We start from the raw sequence: 24,284 nt of genomic DNA on the forward strand, positions 1-24,284 counted from the left end.
GGCGGGTTTGTCAGGGCAGGAAAAGCATGAGGTCCTCACCTAATGATGGCATGGTCTTCGCCTAATGACTGCAATCGGGACCATCAGAACTGCTGTCACTAAGTGGTGTAGTCATGTGATATTTTGTCTAATGGCCACTTTGCTTAGTGATGGAAATTCTGATCCCAGTTAGGTCGTTAAGTGAGGCCTACCTGTAATTCCAAGGGAAAATACTGTAGTAGAAACTAATGTCCTGTTCATACTATGAGGTGGCCATACAGGGTTATTATCAAAACCACTCTTTATTAATACCACTATTTACAATAGTAAGTCCTTGTGATCAATGAGGTAGGCTGGTTCTGGTCAAGAGCACCCAGGCAACAATGGGGGAACTGGCAAGGTTGCAGGAGGAGACTGTGGCAAGGCAGCTAGGTGGGATTCGCTGACCGGAGCTGGGAAACTGGAAGAAGCTAGGCCACATGGCAAAACGAACTGGAGGTGAGTATCTGTGATCTGAAATACTACCTGAACTAGGCTGACACCTGGAAGCTAGACAAGAGCGAACTGGAACCACCGGGCAAGGCTTGGCTCTGGAGGCAGGCCAATTAGCGTCTGTAACTTCTCCTGCGGTGCTGAGTCACTTCTGGGTTTTGTTTTCCTGGTTTCTGCCTGGTAAGTTTCTGTTTCCCCTTCTGACTCAGAAAGAGTTTCATTTTCTGAGTCAGAAGCTGGCTGAAACCTCACAACTAATAAAAAATGTGGAAAAATGGCTTAAAAGAAATAACATAACATCCACTCCAAGTTGGACTCCGGTCTTGATGCAGATCCTATGGAGGCTACTGGGACCAGGTCTGGCCCAGTTATCTGGGAAGAGTTTGATCCTGTGGGATCTGAGGGAGTAGACAGGATACTCAGAGCTGTTAGCTCATCCACACGTGTATTAGATCCATGCTTCTCCTGGCTGGCCAAGGCTGCCCATGAAGGGACCTGTGGTTGAGTTCTGGCTATGGCTAATTCCTCTCTGAGAGAGGGATTTGTCCCATCATCTCTTAAGAAGGTAATGATTTGCCTCACCCCAAGAGTCCATTGCTAGACCCCAGTGTCCTGAACAGTTTCCATCCAGTTTTCATCCTTTCATTTTTAGGGAAGGATGTAGAGAATGTGGTCATGCTGCAGCTTCAGAGGGCCCTGGAGGAAGCAGATTTTCTGGACCCCTTCCAGTTAGGGTTCATGCCTGGGTATGGGACTGAGATGGCATTGATTGCACTTTGGATGACCTCTAGTGGGAGCGGGATGGGTGGTGGTGGTGTGTCCATTCTCACTCTTCTTGACCTCTCAGCAGCTTTCAATACCTTCAATCATGGTATTCTTCTGGGGTGGGTGGGTTGGTGGTGGGCAGCCCCTGATTTGTGGGATGCTGCAGGGCTTGGTACTTTCTCCCCTCCTTTTAACATCTACATGAAGCTGCTGGGTGAGTTCATCTGACCATTTGGGATGAGGTATCATCAATATACTGATGATACTGAGCTTGTCATCTCAATCCCATGCTGCCTGAGTGATACCTTGGAGGTTCTGTCTCAGCACCTGGTGGCTGTGGGGGCCTGGATGGGGTGCAACAAGCTTCAGCTCAGCCCAAGCAACTCAGTCTAGTGGCTTGGGAGTTTTGGACCTCCTCATTCCAGGGACCTTCCATCTTTGGTTTTATTATTCAAAATACAAATTACAAAACAACCAATAATAACAAAATATAAAATAGTAACAAAAAACATAAAATAATTCAATCAAACAACCAATAACCAATATTTCAAAGATGCAAATAATAATTTGCATCGTTGGTTTTATATGGGGTGGCACTGCTCCAGACAGACCCAATGCACAATCTGGGGGTTCTCCTGAACTTGCAGTTCCTGCTTGAGGAGTAGGCGGCAGCCATGGCTAGGACAGCTTTTGCACAACTTCGGGTTGTATATCAATTACACCCATTCCTGGACCCTGATCATGCCCTTGTGACCTCTAGATTGGACTATCGCAATGCACTCTACATGAGGCTGCCCTTGAACAGCATTTGTGAGTCTCAGCTGGTGCAGTTAATGGTGCTGGTGTTTTGGTGCATGTGACACCACTGCACCATGAACTGCATTGGTTTTCAGTATGCTTCCGGGTGCAATTCAAGGTGCTGGTACTTACCTTTACAGCCCCTCGTGGCTTGGGATCAGGGTATTTACGGGACTGCCTCTCCCCAATTGTTTCTACCCATCCCACCCAGTCCAGCAGGAGAGGCATGCTGTGGGTGCCATCAGCTGGCAGGGCCCAGGAGGAGGCCCTTTTCTGCCATGGCACTTGCCCTGTGGAACATCATTCCACTTGAGATTAGGTTAGCCCTGATCCTGTTGGCCTTTTGCAAGGTCCTAAAAACTCAGTTTTGTGCCCAGAGGCCCCAGAAGTATGATAGAGCCCATCTCTTGACTTTGTTGATGGTTATTTTATGAAGCTCAGCTGTCATGTGTTCTGATTTTATATTATGTATTTTATTTGTTTTTAATCTATTTTATTGTAAGTCTCCCAGAGTCACATATATAAAATGGGTGGCTATAATAAACAAACAAACAAATAAATAAATAAATTGTGTTTTCAGCCCACAAGAGGGGGTAAACATGCATCACATGCTTTGTGTCATGAGCCCCAATTCAGAGTCAGACTCAGACTCTGCATCATGGCTCATGACACTTTGTGTGCACATAAAAAAGAGAAAAAGCTTCACTCACCCAGTTGTGCCCACCATTTTAATGCCATTGACCCCCTGTGGATTCCTCCTACATTATTTATTAGTGCAAAGGTATATCATCAGTACCCAGTGCCAAAGTAAACATATTCCATATATCACTTTAAGTAAAGAACGCCCATCAAATGTCTGCTTCCATAAATATAACCCTTTTATTCCCCAACTTCAATTAGTTGAAATGTACCCTAAAATGTGAGATGTTCTTTCTGTTTCTTTCCTGGGGTCAAAAAACAGATCCCAATTCCACTACTTATTTTATGTCTGCCAAATGCTATAAACATGTGTCGAGAGGGATTAAGGGGCCATTACCCATCTATCTATTGATCCATTTCACTGATTTGTGTTTTCTTTATGAGACAATCAGCAGTGCCTTACATGTAATTTTATTCATGAAAGAGTAACATGCTTCAGATGAGGTTGAGAATACTTTGTTGAGCTTTCACATCTTAACTGAATTTAGAGCATTCAATTAAGACACTATTTCAGGATGCTTCCCTGCTTCCTGGCCCTAGATATTATGTGTGTTATGACTTCTGGGGTATTTGTGGCTCCTAGCTGATGATAATGGATGCCCACAATTGTCTGCATATGGACACATTTGCCAATGGCTTACATGTATGAAACAGTTCCTACCAAATAAGTGTTTCCATGCAAAATTTGTATAGAATCTGCCAACATATCAACACAAAATTGCTCAAGGAGATATTTCCACATTTAATTGATGATAATCTACCAAATATGACCCTCTTGAATGCTACTGAACTGGTATGAATGAAGTATTATGAAAGGATAATGCACACAGAAACTCTGCCTAAAACTCTCTTTCCTGCCTCCACCATTTTCAATATTTTATGCTAAAGGCAAGAGTCTAAAGAAAGACTTTAAGAACAGTTGGAGTCATTTTGGTGTAGTAGTTAATGTGCTGGTCTAGAAATCAGGAGACTGTGAATTTTAATCTTCCTTTAGGCATGGAAGCTGGCTGGGTGATTTTGGGCCAGTCACTCTCAGCCCAATCCACCTCACAGCATTGTTATTGTGGATAAAATGGCAGTGCACTTTATGTATACCACCTTGCGCTGTACAAAATAAAGGTAGGATATAATCTAATAAATGAATGAACATGATTAGAATTTTCTTATTAAAAGAGAGGTGTGCAAGTTTGGACTGAGGGGTATGCAGGATTTGCACACCAAAATTCTAAAGTTTCAGTGACAGAGGCAAGTGCAAATGTCTTCACTTAGAAGAAAAATGCATAGGTGTAGAATGGGGAATATCTAATTTGGGATTAGAAACTGTAAAAAGGATTTTGGAGTTTTGATGGAATACAAATTGAGTGGAAGTCAGAGTGGAACATGCCCACAAAAACAACAAACATAACTTTAGATGGCATCAAAGGAAATATTTTCTAAATCAAAGGAAGTTATAGTCCCACTTTATTCTCTGGCCAGACCCCATCTTAAGTATTATGCCTGGTTCTACCACTTTTTAAGGAAGATTCAGAAAAACTGGACCAAGTGCAAACAAGGCCGATGAGGATAACCAGACAATTGCAAGCTACGTCCTATGAAGAGAAACAGAAGGAACTGGGATTCTTTAGCTTTAAGAAAAGAAGGCTGAAGATATGATAGCACTCTTCAAATCCATAAAGGGTCATGACACAGAAGATCAAGACCTGTTCCCAGAATGCAAAGAGAGACTGAGGGAACTGTGCATGTTTAGCCTTGAGGAGAAACAACTGAGGGGAGATATTTCCAACTATCTGAAGGGCCACCACACAGGAAGAAGGTCAAGGTCTGTTTGCTACTGTCTTAGACTACATGACAAGGAAACATGTTCTGAACTCACAGGAAAGCAAATTTCAGTTAAGTGCCATGAAAAGGTTTGTAAGAGAAAGAGCAGTTCAGCAATGGAATGAACTATTAGAACTATAAAATCCCCAAGGGGTGCTTTTATTTAATGAAGGTTTAATCAAAGGAGCCTTTCAAAGAGCTTGGACAAAAAGCAGGATCCCCCCCTGTGTCCGAGCAATGGAAGAACTGGCCACATCTCTTGTCTTTGCTCAAGAAGATCAACTATTGTGCATATTGCTTCTGTAAAATGCCCAGAGTCCCTCCTTTGGGGGGGAGATAATAAAATTTGACAAATAAATAAATAAATAAATATGAACAAATGCCACTTTTCTTGAAGCAAGATAGTTGGCCAACAACGTTTTTTCTGCACCTCAGTGCTTCTAATCATGATTTTGCATAGGCTTACTAATTATTTAGTGATGTGGTGGGCTCCTCATCTTGGGATGGGTTCAAGGAAAGGTTGAACAGCCATCTGTCTGGGATATTGTAATTTGGATTCCTGCAAATGGTTGGATTCAGTGGCTGAAATGGCTCCTTCCTTCTCTAGGATTCTATTATTCTGATCTAAGTGAAAGTTAATTATAATGAAATCTCCTTAATTAAATGGCTAACATGATTACTTCATATATTTAATAATTTTCTCATTCTGTCTCATTTAAAATTGTAATTCAGTGGCAACTCTTTTTTATCCAAGTTCTAGGTGGTTTACATCTTCATGTCACATGCATGAAGAGGTAAAATAGGTCAGGGTGGAATGAATATGATTAAATATGGATTATAGAGGGCATATATCCTCCTCATATATTATTTGATTTGGAGCTAGATTAATGCCTGAACAAATGAATGAATATGCAAACCCACTAAAAATCAGAGTATATCCATATTATTTTCCTACAGTATATATTTATACATATCTGTCTACTCAGCTTAATGGAATTGACTCTTGTTTATTTAGAAATACAGAAGAAATCAGTAGCAAATTTCATTTCAAGTGAAATCAGTAACAAATTTCATTTCCAGTAAAGTGGTGTGATCCCCTTAAATCCAGTGCATTATATTACAAACAGGCACATAGCTCATGGAGCCCAGAAGCATTCATCTCAAAATACTTATCTGCTAAATTGTATAGGAAAAAGTGTACCTTTGGAAAGGTTATGTAGAAAATTGTGCACAATTGTTACCGGTATGTATGGGTATGAATATGAATGTGCTTTAATACTTCAGAGAAAATCTGATAGGACAGACTAATACTTGAATAATGCCATAATGAATATGAATAGATTTATAAACCTCATTTTCATTTAACCATACAGTATATAAAATTGCAGCCTTAATCCCAGCTTCAGATGAACTTGCTTTACCAGTTGATTTAGGGCTATTATAAAACTGTTGAGGGACAATGGTTCCAGCTAAACTAAACTACTAAACTAAACTTGTGATAGAGGCCATTCCATCCTTAGTTCCTTTGACTACATTTCTGCAGCAACAGGCTCATAGGAATGGAAATAACTACTGGACTGCTCTGCTTAAGATGGAATTTGTTTGCTTAAGCATTCTTACATACCTTTAGGAGAAGAGGGAAGGAAGGAAGGAAGATTTAATGCCATCTTATCTTAAGAACCCAATTTTCTACAGTACATTCAGTGTTAACAACAAAACATGCTAAGCATGTAATTAGAACATCAACTGCTTGCCCAGAGTGTGCTAAAAAATCATACATATCTATTACAAGAAGCACATAAACATAAAGCATCAATTATCAATTATTCAGTCATAACATTTACAGAACAGAATCAGAATTAGTGGAAATTCCTCCCTTCCTCCCTTTATTAAATATACACCACACCTTTCCATTTATATCAGCATTCAAGGCAACTTACTACTGTAAAACAAAATATAAAACACCACACTAAAATCAACACAAAAGATGGGGCTTTCTATTACCCTGAATAATGGGAAACAAGGCCAAGCATACTTCCCTGGAGAGAACACCCAATGGTCTGGGAGCTAGGGGTGTCTGTTTTTAATCTCACGGGTGGCAAATAATGACATGTTCATCAGGACAACAGCTCCCCACTTTTGCAGGTGCATTGTGATGTCACACACAAGTATGTAAAGGGTGGAGCCTGCATTATAAGCGTCCAAAAATGTAAGAGAGAGAGAGAAAAAAAATCAGCATATGTCTTGTACTATGCAAAAGGATAACCATTAGGATCAGGAGCTTTTCCTGTTTTCATAGATTTAATAGTATCTATAATTTCTTGAAAAGCCAAAGATACAGCTAATAAGCAGTCAGAAGAATCTGTAATGTGTAATCTTCAGAAGAATGAATCTATTAAAAACAAAAACAAAAACGATTCTGCTTCTGGAGAATAGCTTGCCCTCATACATTTGGTCCACTGTCTCCTTCCTGGATTTTCTCATTACCTAAAAACTAGGCTGAAAACTCTACTCCAGATGACTACATGGACATATGCATGTTTTCTTAGAACAACGTAGAAGTGGTTTGTCTGTGCTGCCTTCTAGGATGCTTTTTCATCTTCCGAGTCTAAACAGCAGCTCTTAGAAAATAACTCCATTTATTAGTGATTGGAAATCCCTCATGGACTTTTTGCTGAAAAAAGAAAAAAATAGATTTGTGATTTATGGGTTTGATTATTAGAAATGGTAGACTATGAAAAGAAGGAAATTATGTTGTAACCTTAGAGAGAGAAGGTAAAATATAAATGTACTTGTAACTGCTGTTAAAAAGAATGGAAACTGCTTCTTTATAACTTTTTATTTTCTTTCCTTTTTTTTCTTTCTTTGTACTTCTTTCACTTACTTATTATTCTTTTTTACTTTTCTTATTTTTCTCTTTCAAAGTTTGTATTGTTTTTACTCTTTTAAAAAAAATCTTCTTTAAACAATTCCATTTCTAAACAAACAGAAAACAGTATTAATCCCACAGCACCATTCATCCAAATAAATACAGGCTCAATAAAGCCACATCAGTTAGCATTTGGATAGAAAAGTGGAATGCAAATCTTTTTTTTGAAAAAAAAAAAAAACAGTGACTAAATATAATCTACAGAACAAAACCAGGAATCCTGAAAATTGTGAAATTTAAAAGGGAATAAATACAGACCAGAAAAATGCAAAAAAAAAATAAATAATAAAAAGTAAAATAAACTGATGTTTCTGATTTTATATCTTCTATTATTTGGTTTTGAGTGGGATCTAAACTTACTTCCTTCCTTCCTTCCTTCCTTCCTTCCTTCCTTCCTTCCTTCCTTCCTTCCTTCCTTCCTTCCTTCTCTCCTGTTTTTAATTTAGTTGTGCTATTTTATTCAAAACTATAACACTTTTCCCCATCTCTACTAGCAATATCTCCACTTTTCAGTCATTTAAATTGCCAGCATTACCTCACTCATTCCATTGCCTCCTAATTGAGCAGATCCAATTTACCATTAAAATAAAATAATAATCAAGCAGCTTGTGTAGTATGGTAAATGACTTGTTTCCTTTCTTCTGTTTCATTCTAAACTAGGGAAAATACATGGTGAATTAGAAATACCGGGCAAGATGAAGAAACAATCTATATAAATACATTTAAATTCAAGCCTTCAAGCTTCTGTGTCAGTCTCTCATGTGTTGACAGAGTAATATACAAGGCATTCCTGCCTCCCTTGCCTTAAAAATGATCTTTTATTTATCCATCCCAATTGGGAAGACAATGCCAATCAATAAGACATAGTTATGGAAATATAGCTCTTCTAGATACCATCCATGGCAGCTTCCATTAACTAGCAAAGCCCGTGACTGACTTAAAGTAACATAAGGAGAAAGTAAGTTGTAGTCAGTCAAATTCACTTCATAAGACCCACTGGCTTGAAGCACCTTTTGTAATTGCATATCTTAAATCAATCTGTCTTGTGGCATAACAAAATCTATTTGTATTTAACCACCAAAGACAGATGTAAAACTAAAGGGCTCAACTGAAAAGTGGGAAGCATTTTGTGGCAAGCTGTTTATAATACAGAGAATGCAACAAATGATTTTAATTGTTTACCTTTCTGGGAGTGTGGAGGTGAGTGAGATTGGAAAACCTGAAGCAGTCAGTTCAGCTGGTAGCAAAGGTATGAAATTGTTGTCCTAAAATGAATTTACCATACATTTTTCAGTTACTACAAATTAAAGGAGGGCCATATAACCTTTTTGTTTATAGGGAATTTATAAGGGATTTTTATTTAATTATGTTCAAACTAAGATGATCAACAAATATGTCTTATTTAGATTAGAAGAGCAGCACAGCAAGAAAAAAAAATGTGAGCAAAGATTATTTATTAGAAGTGATTTCCTAAATTTCTGAGCATGCTTAGGGGTCTTTCCCCCCCCCCTCCCTTTTTGGAAGAATTGTGGAATTAGTAGTGTTCTGTAAATCTCATTTCATTTTTGAACTAAAATTACATAGACCTCATGACTCTTCCCTTGGTGTTTTTATCATCCTTTACTTCTCAAACATAATGGCTTATCTTTTCTTCATAAGGCAATATTGAAAACCATCATCTGTAAAGGAGCTTTTGTTTTTCTACTTCATCTTCAGGGTATTTTAGATTTTTTTACACTTTTTTTTGGCAGGATTTCTTTAACATATTCCTTTGTTTCAACACGGTGGAAGCTGCTATTGTTGTTTTCTGTCATACTCCTCTCCATGGGTCTGCAACTCTCTGCCTGGGGGCGGTGGGGGGGGGGGAATCACAGGTCAGGTTGGAGAACACACAGCTGTAATGATTGCCTATTCAAAATCACCATCAGACTCACACAGGGCTTTCATGGATATCTGATTTAATAATGAATAGTATGCAGGATCACAAGCAAAGCTGAGAATAGTAAAAGCGTGGGACGTCTCCCAATAAATCCCCAAGCAACTCCCAATCCCTCCCCCCAAAGTCAGTACAATTCCATGCCCACCGGTGCCCCTAATGGTTCCTGCTGGTCTGCAGGAAACGTCCTTGACAGGGCGAGATAACCCAGACATGCATTCCTCATTCTTCACTCCTCGCATCGCAGCCTGGTACAAGGAACAGGATCAGCCCCCTCCCATACAGCAATTTGTGCCAGCAACATGGCATGGGAACCCGTTATGATGTTTTCCAGGAACATTGGAACAGGAACCATGACAAAAGCTTATTTAAGGCCCATCTTAAATTCTACTACATTCAGTGAAGAGAGTTTTCATCTTTCCTTCCACTGAGTCTGCACAGTATTGGCGAATGAAGTTTTCCATATTGTGGGGCATCTCCTCCATCAAGATGTGCAATCAACCCTCTCACAATGTCATCCCATGGACTAAACAAACATGGGAAGCTAAGGAGATTGCAGACTGCTTATACTGAGAAGCAGGACATGTCTACATATCTTCCAGTTGCTTCATAGCTACGTTAAATAAAGAACCCTGTAAGCCATCCACAAGAATTTCTGCTTTGAAAGAAGGGAGAAAAGAAATGGAGAGAACATTTCTCCCTCCCCCTTCATATTCACACAAGCATTACATTTTACATGAAAGGGTAACATATATATAAAGGCAGTCATTTTTAGGCCAAGGTGATTTTTTTCCCAGTTTATGAAAGTGATTTGGAACTAGATAGTGATGTCACTGTCAAAAAGCATTTTTAGCATAATCGTAATGATGAACAAGGATAGATTTCACTGGTCAGAGGTCACCTTTCCTTTAAGAACTGTGGCAGTTTTAATGTTCAGAATCACAGCAGTCCTGTGGGTATGAGCCCAATTTTTCAAACAGCTTGTAATAGCATCTGTGTCAAAGACTCTCAGAAAGAAAGAAAATTAGTGTTGAGAGAAGGCTTAATTTTAGCTGAGATGCCATGAATGATTGTCAGACTAATGATGAGTCTCAAGAGTCCCAAATAATCTAGCTGCAAGGGAGAACTCACAGTAGCAGTAGTCATTGTTTGTGCCAAAAGATAGGGTCACTTTTCTACAGGCTACCAGTGGTTCAATTTGTGCCACATAGCATCCATTTGTATAATTAAAGAACCATTTGAAACCTTACAGAGTCTCCTGGAAAGCTTATTGTGGTGGTGGCATTATTATTATTATCTTTCTGTGTCCATAACATGCTCTGTTTCCAGAATCCTTTTTTCAAAAAACAAGCGATTTGTTATGCAGTTTTCCTAGTTTTTTCTTCTTGAACCAAATATCTTGAACCAAATATCAGGCCAGCCGAGTATGTGAACCACCACATAAAAGGCTTGATGCTGGATCAAACCAAGAGCCTCTCTTTTAAGAAAAAAACAAACAATTATTGAAATTCAGAAAATTCATCTTGAGATCAAGAAGAGTGAATGTGGCCTGGCTAATTAGTGAAAATCCTCCTTCCACCATTACACATATATGCACATACATTTATTTGATTGTAAAAAGTGCCCTCTCTTGCCTATGAATACAAATATTCTTTTTTGAAAGAATTGTTGCCAGTCACTTTCCATTCTGGCATACCAGCTTTTGTTATTAGCTCTGACTACAATTCTATTTTTGGAGAATAAGTCCTTTAGAATCTGTCATCTATATCACAATGATAGAAAGTTTATTTCTAGACTTCACTATTCCCCAGTTTAATAGGCTTTCATCTGAAGAACAGAAAGAATCAAGTTATTCTCCAGTGTTTAGCAATGAATATGATCTGCTCACATGTATGTCAACTTTGACTTCTTGTCTGTGTTTATATTCCAATTTCCATGTGCAATATAAGCAGTATGAACAAAAGAGCTGAGTCATATCCATATATCAATTGTGCTCAAATGTATAACAGGAAACATTTGTTATTTCCTTTAGCAGTCACTTAACTATCATCATTTTCAGTGCTTTAAGTAATCTACTTCCTTACATCATTCTTCAATGTGGAATGCTCAGCTTAATGCATTTAGTTATTTTTAAGCTACAGATTAACAAGTTGTTTTTATGAGACATTGATCAGAACTCTGTAACTAGGGAAAAGAAATTTCCCAAATCTCAATTGTCCTATATGGTCCTAACATCTACATTTTGTTATCTCCTTTAGGAAGAGAATAACCATCATAGCCTTATGCACCATGAAAAGTAAAATCATGCAATAACATCTTTGTAGAGTATTGCATAAAGTGAAATGGTTTCTATTATGAACCCTATGTGTTCAGTCATTAATATTATTATTATTATTATTCCAAGATTGAAGTATAGTACAAATGAGCAATGTGATCATGGAGAAGATTCTCAAGTGGGAAATTAAAGAAAAACAACCAGCACATTCCTTAAACTGATAAGCAATGGCAGGTAAAACCTCTAACCCTATAAGAATTATAATGATACTTTAACAAGGAGTTGCAAATTTGAAGTCAACCTCAGTAAAATGTCATTGATTTAAAGTAAAGTGTAATAAAGCAAGGAAGGCCATAAAATGCTTAAAACAACACCAAGAACTAACAATCCAGTAATAAAAAATGATAGCACTTTTACAGTTCTAACTCATACAGTGAGGTATCTGTCTCTGTCTGTCTGTCTATCATCTGTCAATCTCTATGAATCACAAACTAGGGATTTGCAAAACAGTAACAATCTTCTTCATCTTCTCTACACTTTAGTAGCAAAGAATTTGAGTCTGTTTTTTTTTTTTTTTCCTGTGCAGATATTTTTAATAACTAGAAAGCTGAATAGCTCTTTATATTTACCACACAGGGAGGTTTTTGTATTATAATTTCTTATGTAACCACTAACATAAACTGCCCACTAAACAATTTCAAATGAAAATCAATCTGCTTTTATTTTTTGACAAATATTTTTTTCTTTGATGCAGTTTTTAAAAACAATCAGGACCTGTCAAAAGCACCAATGGCATAGCCGTCTCATGACAGTATGTGAATCCTGACTGGCAGAGCCCCAGATAATCTGATTCCTCTAGGATGCTCTGAATTTGAGCTGCTACCATTTTCTGGACAATGTTCCCTAAAAAAGGAATGTTGGAGACAGGGCAAAAGAGGTAGATCAGATGAGGAATCAGAGTCTACAGGAAGACTAGGACCATGCTTAAAATTGAGATTGTAAGGTATTCTTGCAAGCCTGACCATGCTTTCCTTTCCTTCTCTTCCCTCATATACCCCTGTGAATCAGCCTGCATGAGTTGCTTCTGTATACTATCTTGCTTCCCACAACTTAAGGAATGTTTCAGCCCTCTTTGCTTATGTAATAGTTCTTACCTATTTCCCTCATCTCCCTGATTCTCTGCACCTATGGGGCAGAAGGAGGGCAGCTTCAAGAAGAGGTGTACAACTGCCTCTTTAAAATAGCCAGTTTTACTACTTCTGTCAAAGAAGTATTGACCATTTCCCTGATCCAACAACCTGTACTCCACCTGGCAGAGCTACAGGTAGCACAACTATATCCACCTTCTTGGGTGCAATGAGTGAAAAGAATCTCAGCAGACTTTGCAAGATTGAGTCTTGTTCACCACATTGGATTCCATCCGGCATACAGCCCAGAGCAAAAATGAGCAGCCTTATCTGTAGGAAACCTGCATAATCCTCTGATAACACTGCAGGGGTCTTATCTCACCCATCCTTCCCTTAAAGGGTCTGTGTCACTCCAAACAGGACTATTGGGAGGGATCAAAAGATACAAGTACAAAGGATTGATGCTTGCAACTCTTAGCACCACTGTGTAGGCTCAAATATCCTTACTCATATTCACTTTTGGTCTTCCATCACTGTCATTCTAAGTCTCTTTTCAATCACTTGATTTCCTTGAGCTCTTCAATAAATGATTTTATTGTGTTGGGACCAAGATGGAGACCATAAAACCACAATCTGCACTAAATCCCTCTCCCAGGGTATGAAATGCATCTAGAAGCTGGACAAGTAGCTTGCCCATGCCATCATGTCAGATTTTCACACTCATCTGCCAGTCCAACTTTTGCTCCTATTTTTGTATGAACTTGCAGTGAAAAAATGTATGAATTTGTCAATTTAAACAGACATTTTTGTTTTGTTAAGCTCAAGCTCACCTTCAAATAATATATCTTTTTTTTAAAAAATGTCACCTTCAAATACCCATTTTTTAATGTAGAACTCATTCATGTTATGTTTTGATATCAAAGGTTTATGTACTGCCTGTCATGCTCAGCTCATGTTTTTGAAAAAAATAAAAAAGTGCAAAATCTGACCAATAATGGCATTATAATCCACTTGTTAGGGAAGTTCAGACTGAGTCACATTATTTCAAAACAAAGATGAAATGAGCAACTCCTGTTGTGAGTTTTCAAAAAAGCATGCAAGTATTCAATATTTAGCAATCTCCAAAAATATCCAGAGATTTCAAGAAGTTGTAGATATTATTCTGTGGTATTTTAAGTATGAATGAGGTGAGGGACAAAGTCTTTCCAATATTAAAAATGTGATTCACTGAAGATAATTTTATAATTAATTCTAGTCCCTTCATCTAAACCATTTCCTGAATGGTTAACAGGAAATAGAAACTTCTAGAAGTTTCTAGAAGTTACCAGGAAATACTTTATTGTATCAGGGATTTTATTTTATAACTCTTTTGTAAGTTTTTAATAATGTCCATAATTCTTTTCTTTGATAAACCATTGAAGTATTCTTTTTTTTCCTTTCCCAATTGTTCTTGTTCATGAATAACCATTTCTTTAAAAAAAAAAAAACTGTAGATAATTAAAGAAAATAGAAAATAGAAAACAAGAACATCAGGCAGAGAAGAAAAGAATCAAAAGGTTCATAGTAGAAAAAAAGGAACAGAAGTTGATTCCATGAGTGGACAAAGAGAGGAATGTGGGATTTCTGGACAGATCTACAAGTGGAACTTCTAAAAGAATGTTGTTGACTATCATTTTTTCCAAACAAGGCATTTCATTCTATACCTAATCTGTGTTCTTTTTCCAACTGTTTCTGTAAAAAACTATAATTGCTGAAAGTGTTTCATATTTATGGCCTTTTTGCATACTTAGGTTTTCTTTTATTACAAACAAAACAAAACAAAAACCAAGACCACCTCACCTTTGTATACTTCTTCAAATCATAATGTTGTTAATGTTCATGTCTTGTTCTTGCACTTGTGGCACCACTTGGGCTGTATATCAGATGGTTGAGTTCACAAGTACAGCCTGTTCCTGAATATTTGATCTGTAAACCAACCATCCATCCATCCATCCATCCCATCCATTTTAAGCATATTGAAATGCTAGTGTATAAGTGATGCATTTTCTATTATTTTCTGCCATTTAATATTCATTTATGGGAATAAGACAGCTGCAACATTTGAGCATATAGCTGACATACTTAAAGAAAAGGAGTAAAGCCTCTTTTCATTCAAAACAATATAATCTTGATTTGCAATGTCCTTGTCTCAAACAACTTCACAACTACCTTGTGATGTTAATTGCATAAAGAGGGAAAATTACCCCAATCCTAACCAATACCAGTGGCCCTTGAGATGGATATCCAAGGGGGGATCAAAAATTGCAAGATGGCAGGCCTGGCATCATAACTGAAGTCCAATTCCTTTTGTCAATTTTGTAATTCATATGCAAAAAGGATGGGGTTTCATTGGCAATGCCAGGCCCGACGTCTTAAAATTTTTGATTCCCCCCATAGATGCCACTGCATCAAGATATCCATGTTTCAGATCTTCAAACCTTAGGTGGACATTGACAAGCTATTTTCTCTCAATCTTCCTATGCACATCTACTGTGGGGAGGATAATAACAATCTCCTAACAGATTGCTGTAGGGACTGCATCTATGTAACACAAGTGAAAATTTGAAATGAAATATTAACTATTATTATGTGGAAACTATCTAGTCATCTTTATTACTGGTCATAAACTTATAATTGAAGACTAGACAGCTGAGTGTGCAACTTCTTTTGGCTTCAGAACCACACCAAGCTTTCTTTGGTTTGTCAAGAGTGACACCTGAGGAATGGGCAGGCCCAGGATCAACATTATTGTGGGATAGTTGTCTTCCCCATAAAGTAGTACTTGTGGCACATAATTCACCTTTTAATTCTCCCAACCTCCATAACAAGCCAAAAAGTCTAGAAAAACATTTTAGGGTAGAGAGAACTAAGATTGCTTTGAACTGAGAGAATCAGAGCTTTGTTTGTTTAACAGGTTTATTTGCATCCATTTTTAGGCTGGGCAATTTTTCAGATTTATTTAAAAGAGATGCTTTGGAACTGCAGGAACATGGAGACAGCATTTGTCTGTGACTCAATAATTTATTTATTTATTACAATTTTTAAACCACCATATAGCTGAAGCTTTCTGGGCAGTTTACAGTAAACAAAACTGAGTAAAAACATATATGATAAAATAAGATACAAATAAAAACACTATATTAACGTGGCAGCAGCCCAGCAGTCATTTGAAAACTAAAACAATATTAATGAACATACAGTTAAAAGCCAAATAAAAATCCTGGGAAAATAGAAAGGTCTTCAGCTGGTACTGATATTATTCTTATGTGGGCACCAGTTTTGCTGCTGTGGGGAGGGTATTCAATAAATGGGTGCCACCACAGAAAAAGTTTTCCCTTTATAGAGGCTTACCTAACCTCCACGACCTGGAAAAGGGCCTCATTAGATGATCTGGGTAGATACATATGGGAGAAGATGCTCCTTCAAGTAAGCTGGTCCTGAGCAATTTAGTGCTTTAAAGGTCAAAACTAGCATTTGAATTGGGCCCGAAAATAGACCGATACCAGTTTAGATTATTAAGAACTGGCATAAGATGTTTGTATCAGCTATTCCTTAACCACTCTGTTTTGCACTAACTGAAGTTTCTGGATAATTTTCAAAGGCTGTCCTACGTACAACACATTGTAATAATTCAACCAAGAAATTACCAGAATGTGACTAGGTAAGGCCAATTGGTAAATCAACTAAAGCTGATAAAAGGGTCTATGTGCCACCAAAGCCACCTGGGCTTCTAGAGACAGTGATAGATCTGTACCCCCAAACCATGAATCTGCTTCTGGTGGTGGGGTGGGAGGACTTCTCCAGGCAAGGCATCACTCAGCTGGACAGATGCACTACCCACAAACCTTATTCTCATCTTGTCTGATTAAGCCTCTTTGGCCCTCATCCAGTGTCACCCTTGTGAGGTAGTCCAGACGAGAACCATATCCAGAGTACTAGCTCTATCTTTATTGTAAGGTTACATTTACAGAATCTTGCAGGTATGAAAGTACATTTCTCTCTCCTCACCTTTACAGTCCAAGAAATTAGGGAGGGTCCCTTCTGAGACATTTGCCATGCCCCCATTCCTTCTGCGGGCTCAGTTGCTTCTTATCTGACCCTTGCCTAGTCTCTGTTTTTTCCTCCTGTCTCCCAAGGTCATTCCCACATACTATTATATCCAAGCTATTACCCTGACAACCTTCTGCTTAGGGTGAGCGTGGCTGGAGAGGCAAGGCACCCACCACCTCACCTGTGTTAAATGAAAAGGAGAGATAGAGTTGAGTGTCATCCACATATCAATGGCACCTCAGTGCACAACCCTGGATGATCTCTCACAACAGTTTTATGTAGATATTAAAGAGCATAGGGAATAAAATCTTGCCCTAAAGGAGGCACAAACATACAGAGAGGTGGTTGCAAACGTTACTGATAAGTTTTTGAAGTAAATAAACAAGCAGCAAAAGAAATGTGAGTGCAACCACACACATGCACAAAGCAGGGAAACAAGTCCTCGAAAGTCTAGTAAGCTTACCTTAAGAGAGTTCCAGTCTAAAACAACAGGCACAAGAGTGGTCAAGCAAAGTCCTAGGGTCCAAATGTTGCAGAAGGTTCATCAGCCAGTCCAGGTCCAGCAACAAAGTCATGAAATTCCATGTTGGGAGTCAAGGCACACAGAGTCCAGTTAAATGAATGGTTGTTGCCAATAGATAGGCTGAAGCGCACTGCCCTTCTTAAAGAGAAGCAACCCCAGGAAGGGTGAGGCTCCTCTTGCAAGGATCCTTGCAGAGCACCTTTGCTCTGTTCTTCTCTCCACATGGTGAGCCCTTGCAATGGGGTGTGTGTGTGCATAGTGGCTCAGATTTCTCATCTTCAGAGATCGGTGGCAGCTGTGCCTGCTGTTTACCAGGCAGCCCCACATCCTCTCTCTGCAGCTCCTTGGGCACAAGGTCGTCCAGCACTGGTTGCTCATTGTTGGTCTCCTCATCTGCGTCTGAGCTCACTGTGAAACTCTATAACCCAGCCACCATGAGGCAGAAGAGTAATCCCCCAGCACGATTTTCTGGAAATGGCCATCCAAATAGGAATGGGATTACTGCCGTGCTGTGCCTCCACATCCCAACTCTGACAGCCAGTCTAGAAGAATACCATGGCTGATGACGTTGAAAGCTGCTGAGAGGTCCAGGAAGATCAACAGGGTTGCACTCTCTGTCTTTTTCCCAGCACGGGGTGGCTGAGGCGGTTTCTGTGCCATAGCCAGGCCTGAAACTGGATTTAAATGGAACTAGAAAATCAGTTTCATCCAAAAGAGCCTAGAGTTGATCATCCACCACCTGCTCAAGCCCCTTGCCTAGGAAAAGAAAAAGATGTTATGATCCTGGGAAAGACATGGCTGTTTTAATGTGCTGCACAAAAGTGTTGCAGATAGGTGTTGCTGACGTGCATTTTAAACTCTCTCTTTTGAACTGAGTCGAAAGCATTGCATAATCCCATTATTTATACTCTGGTTAAGGTAAAGGTAAAGGTAAAGGTTTCCCTTGACGTAAAGTCCAGTCGTGTCCGACTCTAGGGGGCGGTGCTCATCTCCGTTTCAAAGCCTTGGAGCCGGCGTTGTCCATAGACACTTCCGGGTCATGTGGCCAGCATGATGACTCGGAACGCCGTTACCTTCCCGCCGAAGCGGTACCTATTCATCTACTCACATTTGCATGTTTTCGAACTGCTAGGTGAGCAGGAGCTGGGACGAGCAACGGGAGCTCACCCCGCCGCGTGGTTTCGAACCGCCGACCTTCCGATCGACAGCTCAGCGGTTTAACCCGCAGCGCCACCGCGTCCCTATACTCTGGTTATCAATTTGTAAATAAAATACAAAAATGTAAGTATTGCAAATATACTGGATGTCTCCATTTCTCTCATCCAAAGGAAAATAAAACTTCCATTGTTCGTTGTTTATCTGAAAGTCAATTTTTAACTGCAGAACAATCATTAAGGTGATCTGTACAACAAATTACGCCCTGAGGTTTTATTTTACTCATCTTCTGAGGTGAATAATTGCTGATGGCTAGTAAATTAACAACCCTAATGCTCCTACATTAATCTACATGGTAACATAAATACATAGCTACAACTGTTTGAGCAGTTTTTGCCATAGATACAGTCTTGGACCATATATATTTAATGTTGTATTATCAACAAATCTTGTGAAAGAAATTACACAAAATTACAGATGAAAATGGGTGGGATCTTGAGGGTGAAACTGAAAAGGTTAAATCTCTTTCTGTGATCATAGTGACTCCAAAGTTGAAATATTCACAGCTGGCCAATCTCATGGGAGATAGTAAATACACAACCATGAGTGAGTCATAGATCTTGGTTATACACAGAATCAGATTTCCCTCACTGCCTTCCTTTTTTAGATATAGAAAGGGATGGGTTTATGAGGTGGAACTAAGGAGAAGTCCAGAGAGAAATCTGGATGACTGATTAAAATCAAGTTTCCTTCAATAACTGGAGAAAGTCCATGTAAATGAAACAAAAGAAACTTTGCTCCCATACCAACCTTACCCTTCATTAGGGTCTTCATCAGAGTCCCTTCTCTAGATGTCTCCTCTTCAGAACTGGAAATTCCTGGAGAATTGGAAAGCTCACACTAGGGACATTCAAGTGGTACTTCCTTAAATTTCAAGTGTCAGGTGAAAATGATTGATTATATCAATCAATCATCTGAGTAAAATATAAGTGCTGCTTTGGCTGTCCCATTATTTTTAGTCCTTTTTGCTCTTTTTTAAAATAAAAATTCCCTTCTCACTTCTATGGGTGGTATGTGTCTTCTTCAAACTCAGGTCCTCTACCAGAGGCCTGAGAGTTTGAGGGTTCTGCACAGTCTCTTAGCTGTTCCTAGCACTGCAGTCTTCTGGACAGAGAGCTCTGATGTTGTTCCTGGGATCTGTGGGAGTCACTCTCCCAGCTTAGGAGTCACAGCCCTGAGTGCTGTTACCACCACTGGGACCACTTTGGCCTTCATTTTCCACATCCTCTCTAGTACCTCTTTCAGGCCCTGGTACTTCTCCAGCTTTTCATATACCTTCTTCCTGTTATTGCTGTCACTTGGCACCACTTCATCTATCACCACCACTGTCTTCTAGTCCTCGTCTACTACCATGATGTCTGGTTGATCGGCCAGTACCTGCCTATCATTCTGGAAGTCCCACAGGATCTTAGCCCTGTCATTCTCCACAACCTCCTGTGGAACCTCCCATCTGGACTTGGGAGGGTCTAGCCCATGCACTGTGCAGATGTTCCTGTACACAATGCCAGCTACTTGGTTGTGCCATTCAGTGTATGCTGTTCCTTCCTGCATCTTACAACCTGACACTATGTGTTAGACTGTCTTTGAGGCCTCTCTGCACAGTCTGCACCTTGGGTCCTCTCTAGTGTGGTAGACCCCTGCTTCTATGGATCTGGTACTTAGTGCCTGTTCTTGTGCTGCTATGATCAGTGCCTCAGTGCTGTCTTTTATTCCAGCACTTTCCAGCCACTGGTAGGCTGGGCAGGGTCTTGTCTTGCCATGGTACTTCCTCTGCTTGATTTTCCCCCTATGTCTGCTGCTGCCTCAGGCATTCTCTCAGCAGCTCATCTTTGGGTGCCATCTTTCTGATGTACTCCTGGATGCTCTGTGTTTCATCCAGGACAGTGGCTTTGACACTCACCAGATCCTGCCTGCCATCTTTTCAGCTGGTGTATAGTCTCTGTATAAATTCTTTTATACATCTTTTCAGCTACGTCTTGCCATGTTGCCCTCCAAGCATTGTTTTTTGGAAAAACCATTTAAAAATCTAACATTTCACTGGAATGGATAAATGACATTTTAAACCTGAGGCTGTATGGCAGATGGATGGATGGATGATGGAGAGAGAGAGAGAGAGAGAGAGAATTTTACTTGGATTCCAGGCTATGAATTTTGCTAAGAGTTCTATAAGAAATAGATTTGAAAATATAAGGTTCCCAGTCTGACTTTCAGTCTTGAATTACCAAGCTACCTACTGAGTGTTGATTTCTTCACCCCATGATTGCTTCTGAATTTCCCAGGTTGTGTGTAAAATACCATAAGTCCCTGGTGTTCTGTTTGCAAAGGAAGCTGTCCCTGTGTAAACATCAATCCAGTGATTACAATTATGTCCTTAATGATTATAGGCAGTATCTCTGTCCCCCAGGCTAGCAGCAATTTCCCAGAGAGAATCCACATGATAGTACTTTGTGTTTTGCTTTATTAGGATGAACATTAACCACAGAGAAATCAAAGAGATTTCTATCCCCAAGAACAGAAATCTTCTTAAAAATAAATTTGCAAACTTATCCTTAGGTGCAGAGTTTCCTGCAAGAAACCAATGAGCTGATTTTTCATGGAAGAAAACTATATTGGGCCAAAGGGTATAATCTACCCAACATATTCTCCTCATCTCATCTAGGATGGAAGTGTCCATGTGGGCTACCGATTGAACAGCTGCAAGAGATCTTCGCAGCAGGATCGTAACTATAGATTTCAGAATAAAGCCTGAATACAAGTTATGTTTACAACTATTTAATGCAATGCTTCTTGGAATGAGATTGGACTGCATGCTGTCTTCCTTATTTCTCCACTAACAAAAGAACAAGATATTTGGTTTTATAAATTAGAAGCAAACATTTAGTGAGGAGCTTGAAAAAAAACTACATATGTTATCATGTAGTTATCATGTACCAGTACATTATTCCTAGTACTGTATATAATGCTATGTTGTTTTTCTCACATCATTAATGCCATGTTTTGTGCAGTGTAATTGTGTAAAGGTAAGTACAGATAAATATGAAATATGAAGTATCCAGTATGAGGTCCACCCGAAGCACGCCAAAAAGCAGAAGGATTTGTATTGATAGGTTTCATTTTATGTGGCATTGGACAAATACAAGAATAAAGGCTTCTAAGATGACCTCACAAAAGATGCTTCTCAAAACAAGAGATGGTTCCCATGTGAAGTGGCTGAGGTGATGACATTCAGATTGAAAGACACAAGGAGGCATGAGAAGAGTAACTAGTTTGGACTGGTCCGTTTTTACTGGACATTATAAAAGTGGATGAGAATTGTACTTGTCATTTCAAATGAGGTGTATACACACCAGTTCTTCTAGAACTCAAACATAGCCTGGCCAGGAGAGTTTGTCTTGTGTAGGTGAGTACTATTTTTCACTGAGAAAGTGGACAATGCATGTGTATTTGATTCCACGTCTTCAAAGTCTGGATAAAGAAGAAAAATAACTAGCACTAGACATATTTTAAGGTAGTCATTACAACTGTTAATGTGAAATATGGAAATCAGCTCTCCCAACACCCCAGTCTGCAAGTGAGATAATATCATTGATTAATTTGGCTCTCCCAGATATAGTCATAAATGTGGAATTTCCCAACTCATTTATCTAATCATGTACAGGTAGCCCTCACTTAGCGACCACAATTGGGGCCAGCTACTCTGTGCTAAATGCTGTGGTTGCTAAGCAGAAAAATCACATGACAGTGAAAGGCTTAAGATGTCACTTCCCATTCAGTCATTAAGAAAATCATTGTGGTTGTTAATGAGACATCATATGACCATGACTTGCAATTTTACTTCCATGTTCTCCATTAACTCTGCTTGTTGGAAGCCAGTTGCAAAGCTCTTGAATGGTGATTGCATGACTGTGGGATGCTGTGACAGTTGTAAATGTGAGGATTGGCCACAAAGCTGTTTGTTTTTACATTGTCATAACTTTGAACAGTCACTAAACAAGGCAGTTGGTAAGCAAGGACTACCTCTATGCTTTTATGAACACACATGAAGCTGTTTTCCATTTTCCATTTGTTTCACCGGATGGATACAGTTCTCTGCATCAATCCTTTGTAGAAAAGGAGATACCACAATTAAGTTATGTACACTCTGCAAACAGTTAAAAATTAGGAGGAGTCTGATAGCACCTTTTCTGATTAACAATTTTCATGAGTTACAGCTCATTCCAACATTCATTCACATATAACTTTTTTTTAGAATTTTATTAAGTTTCAAGGAAAGATAAAAGCTACAGAAAAAGAACTACAAAGAAAAAAAAATAAAAATGGTAGAACCACAAGATTTTTTTTTTTTTTCAGAATTCCAAAAGAGGTGACTTCTGACTATTACCAGCAAGGATATACAAAAAATTTCCATAATCAATCCCTTACTCTATATTAAACCAAAATCACATTATTTCTATAAATCATTCCATTGGCATATTGTAAAAATCACTAAATACAGTTATTCCCTCCTCTTATATTAAAAGAATATATATATATATATATATATATATATATATATATATATATATATATATATATATATATCCTAATACAGTTATTCCCCCCCAAAATATAATATTTTTAATTATTTCCTTCTTACTACTATTCTATACATTTCTGTCTACTATAATAAAGATCAAACTAAAAAGCACATACATTGCCTACCATTATGTGTAGTAATACAACAATTTTAATATTCTTAATCTTAATAAACCCAAAACCCTCCAAGTAGACATTTTTATACCTTCCTAATCTTAATCCAAATCATTAAAGATAAATGAAATCAGCCAAGCCTTAAAAACAATCCAGATAAATATTCTTAAACCCTTATCCCACTTCAAAATAAACCAGAGCATTTATATATCCCCACAATGAGCACAGAGCATTTTTCTTTAAAAAACTGAACAGCCCAACTGCCCCCCTCAAAAAGTTCAACTTCTCTTCAGGAGGCTTCCCATACACAATAAGCCCTTCTTTTCCAAGGTGTTCCACCAGCAGATCAATTTCACTTGCGGCTTGCAACTAGATCTCTCCCTTTAATTTCTCCAACTCAACTATCCAATCTTCATCCAACATTTCAACAGAAGTCCCAATCTCACTCTTAGAAGAGATATTTCTGTTGCTGTTGAATTCCTAAGTTTCATCCATGACATCCCCAACCAAATGACACATTTTAGACCTCATATTTTCCACAATGTCCTGAATTCCTTGCATAACAACTTGGTAGGAATCAGAAAGAATCTGTTTAAAATCTTGGTGGAAGTCAGAGAAAGTCTATTTAAAATCCTCCATGTATCATGCAGTAGATTATGGTGCCCCCTAAGAGCTTAACCAGAAAAAGTCAAAGATACGAAAGAATTCTGAAGTGAAAGTGAAATATGCAGACAGTTCCCCAGGGAAAGTAGAAGCAGAAAACTAAAGGTTCAAAACAGCTGATTGAACAAGTAGGAAAATGGTAATATCTTCAAATTTAGTACAAAAATAATAACAGGGAGACAATTATTTACTCTCAATCCTCCTTAATATCTAGAAGGAAAGCAAAATCCAAAACTTAAAAAGATTTTTTTTTAATTAATCCAAAAAATAACAATAAACACCAAGAG

Source organism: Candoia aspera, chromosome 1 (genome assembly GCF_035149785.1).
Source record: "Candoia aspera isolate rCanAsp1 chromosome 1, rCanAsp1.hap2, whole genome shotgun sequence".
Lineage (NCBI taxonomy): Eukaryota > Metazoa > Chordata > Lepidosauria > Squamata > Boidae > Candoia > Candoia aspera.